We start from the raw sequence: 3,847 nt of genomic DNA, 5'->3' as shown, positions 1-3,847 counted from the left end.
CAGTATCCGCTGATGTTAAGCAGAAGCATGCCTCACCCCCCCCCCCCCCCCCCCCCCAAACCAAAACCTCATGCCTGCTGGCAACCACTATTAAAAGTTAACGCTGAGCCCTGGCGCACACACACACACACGCAGATGACCAAGTATGAGCGCAATGTCCACAATGTCCACACACACCCCAGTCAGTAGGCCAATTAAGTAATTAATCAATTACTCTGGAGGTTCTAACGACAAGCACTGGACAGTTGGTCAGACACATAGTCCCTTGCCGTCTCTGGTTACCGTGGAGACCAGATGAGGCCTTCCTGTGTCTCTCTGTCTAACCAAAACAGACAGGGGACATCTCTGCAGGGTGTGTGTGTGTGGACACTGCTTATATCCCGGGGTCTGTATGTGTGTGTGTGTGTGTGTGTGTGTGTGTGTATAGAGAGACCTGCCCCAAGGAACGTGATCAAAACACCTGTGCTTAACTGCTGAATCACAGGAGGGTGGGATGTATTTCCTGCCCTCAACAGAAGGCTGCTGCCCTTACCTGTGGCCCTGTCCTCAACAGAAGGCTACTGGCCTTACCTGTGGCCCTGTCCTCAACAGAAGGCTGCTGCCCTTACCTGTGGCCCTGTCCTCAACAGAAGGCTACTGGCCTTACCTGTGGCCCTGTCCTCAACAGAAGGCTGCTGCCCTTACCTGTGGCCCTGTCCTCAACAGAAGGCTACTGGCCTTACCTGTGGCCCTGTCCTCAACAGAAGGCTGCTGCCCTTACCTGTGGCCCTGTCCTCAACAGAAGGCTGCTGCCCTTACCTGTGGCCCTGTCCTCAACAGAAGGCTGCTGGCCTTACCTGTGGCCCTGTCCTCAACAGAAGGCTGCTGCCCTTACCTGTGGCCCTGTCCTCAACAGAAGGCTGCTGCCCTTACCTGTGGCCCTGTCCTCAACAGAAGGCTGCTGCCCTTACCTGTGGCCCTGTCCTCAACAGAAGGCTACTGGCCTTACCTGTGGCCCTGTCCTCAACAGAAGGCTACTGGCCTTACCTGTGGCCCTGTCCTCAACAGAAGGCTACTGGCCTTACCTGTGGCCCTGTCCTCAACAGAAGGCTACTGGCCTTACCTGTGGCCCCGTCCTCAACAGAACGCTACTTCAGCCTTCAGCTGTCTAACGAGTCACTTGCCTCAGCGGGCATCAAGGCATCAAGGCATCTGCTCCGACAGCCTAGCAAGATAGCAACCAGGAAGCAGAATAAACTGCATCTTTCAGCTGTTGCCAATTACCAACAGCTGCCCACGATTACATAGAGTTTTGGACACTGAAAGCAGCATGAAGGACACATCTACGCTGCCTTCAGATTTCGGCAAAACAAAAGCTACCTGAGGGTACGTTCAAGACTGGGCTTCTTTTTTCTGACTGAACTTCTGCAGACCGCTTTTTCAGTTTTAAAAAAAAAATCTGCGGTAGTTTGTTGTTCCAAAAAGCAGCCGAGAGCGTTTTTTAACCACAGGTCTTTGTTATCCGCTTGGGATTGGTCAGCTGTCAAAAAAAAAAAAACAGTGTGACGTAGGGCGTTTATCCACAAGAAGTTGCACATTTCTCAACCTAGATCTGTATGCCTAATATGCCTATCGGGTCATTCCACGTCAGTTCAACCAGGGCCCACGCACTTAGGTCAAAAATCGTGATACAAACCGAATCGTAAGGTTGGTGTATCGTTACAGCCCTAAGATCTAGGCATATAGGCATACAGATCTAGGCATATAGGTATATAGATATAGGGTCATTCCACGTCAATTCAACCAGGGCCCACGCACTTAGGTCTCAAAAAAATCTGAAAAAATGACCAGGTGTACCTATGTTACTCAGGAGACACACTGTAAAATTACTCTTATGTAAGATCAATACTTTCCAAGATACAGCCAGTTTTACGGGGGGGGGGGGGGGGGGGGGGGGGGTCGATTTTGTTCGGGCTCTTTTTTTTGTCAAAGTTCACAAGCCCACAGTGCAAGAACTAAACCATGTAGGAGGCTCAAATTTTGCATGCTGGTACATAAATAGGAATAGTATGTAGCAAAATAGTCACGTTTGGTCTGGATAATCCTGCATGGTCATAGCTGTCCCTCAAAGTTGATACAAATTTTATTGGAGTTTTTGGCTGGGCTCTGTTTAAGCCTTAAGGTAAGGGCGCCCTATTGTTTTTGTAAGGATTATTATTATTATTCATTCAGTATTATTGTTATCCTACTTTTTTGCTTTCCTGTTTTTGAGGTGGTTAACATGGTCGAAAACTCTTGAAATTTGGCACACACGTCAGGTGTCACGCATCGCAGTTAACAAGAGCTTGACCCCGGGCGTGGCCCAGGGACTCGCTAGCGCCCCCTTAGGTGACTGATCCCGTGGTTGGCAAATATTTAGAGATGGTTAACATAATCGAAAAGTCTTGCAATTTGGCACACACATCAGGTGTCACACAAAGCAGCTAGGTAAAAAAGCTTGGCCCCGGGTATGGCCCATAGACTCGCTAGCGCCCCCTTACGCCCCCTTAGATGACTGATCCCGTGGTGGCCATATACTTTCAGCTATAAACACCAAATTTGGTAGGTGTGTGTATCTCCCCAAGATGAACAACTTTCGTATGTACAATGCATTAGCCACGCCAGGCTAACAGGAAGTGAGGTATTTGGGATTTTGTGCGGACTAAAATGTGATGAATTGTGATGCCAAAAGAGGTGTTTCCCATCGGTGAAAACGCATGAAATTTGGCACACACATCAAGTGATACAGTGAATAGACAGGGATAAAAGCTTGGCACCGGGCGTTGCCCAGGAACTCCATAGCGCCCCCTTATGTCACGGTGACTTGTGGTTGGCATATAGTTTTAGATACACACACCAAATTTGGTGGATGTATGTAACTCCCAAAAACAAACAACTTTTGTATTAACATGCCATTAGCCACGCCTACAGGAAGTGAGGTAATTGAGATTTTGTGCGTTGTGGACATGATCAATTTTAACGTACTCCTCCTAGACGGTTGATCCGATTCATGTCAAAGTTGGTATACATGACGCCGAGATGTTCCTGATTATAAATTGTGAAGCTTTTTTTTTATATGTTGTAATTTGACGAAATGGCGAAATTATTAATTTTAATACCCTTCCACATAAACAATAAATGTGTCATAATTCACCATGCATGACTTGAAATGTTTTAAATTTCACAGGTCATTGAAGACCATGTCAATGATAATATTCACAGGCCCATAATGCATGTTTGGCATAGCACCACCAACTGGCAACAGAAAGAATGACAATTATACTGTCATATGATCAATTTGAACATACTCCTCCTAGAGGGTTTGTGAGATTCATTTGAAATTTGGCAAATATTATGCCAAGATGTCACTGATGTTAAATTGCGAAGGGATTTTTGATAAGTTATATATTTGATATGCTTTTAATATCTCACCACAAAAACAGGAAATGTGTCATAAATCACAGTGCATTGAATGAATGGTCTGAAACTTCTCAGGTTAATAGATATCATGATTATGATGATATCCAGACACCCAATGGGCCTGCCTGACATAGCGCCACCACCTGGCCAAGCAGAAAATGTGCCAGAAATGGACAATGCCTTAAGTGATTGATCTGAAACTTTATAAAATATCGGATATCATTATTGTGATGATATTCACATTTGTAATTCACAGGCCTAGCATAGCGCCACCATCTGGCCAAGCAGGAAATGTGCCAGAAATGTTCTATGCTTTGAATGAATGGTCTGAAACTTCTCAGGTTAATAGATATTATGATTTATCTGAAATTTTACACAAAATTAGATATCATGATGATGAAATTCAAAT

The 3,847-nt window shown here is 45.6% G+C and overlaps 1 protein-coding gene across 1 annotated transcript in view; it reads left to right on the top strand.

Annotated features, from left to right (window-relative positions):
- Window positions 1–3,847, top strand: part of LOC121700216 — a 1,725,899-nt gene that overhangs the window by 637,712 nt on the left and 1,084,340 nt on the right.

Source organism: Alosa sapidissima, chromosome 24 (genome assembly GCF_018492685.1).
Source record: "Alosa sapidissima isolate fAloSap1 chromosome 24, fAloSap1.pri, whole genome shotgun sequence".
Lineage (NCBI taxonomy): Eukaryota > Metazoa > Chordata > Actinopteri > Clupeiformes > Clupeidae > Alosa > Alosa sapidissima.
The sequence above is the reverse complement of the archived record's forward strand: the minus strand, read 5'-3'. Positions and strand labels throughout refer to the sequence as shown.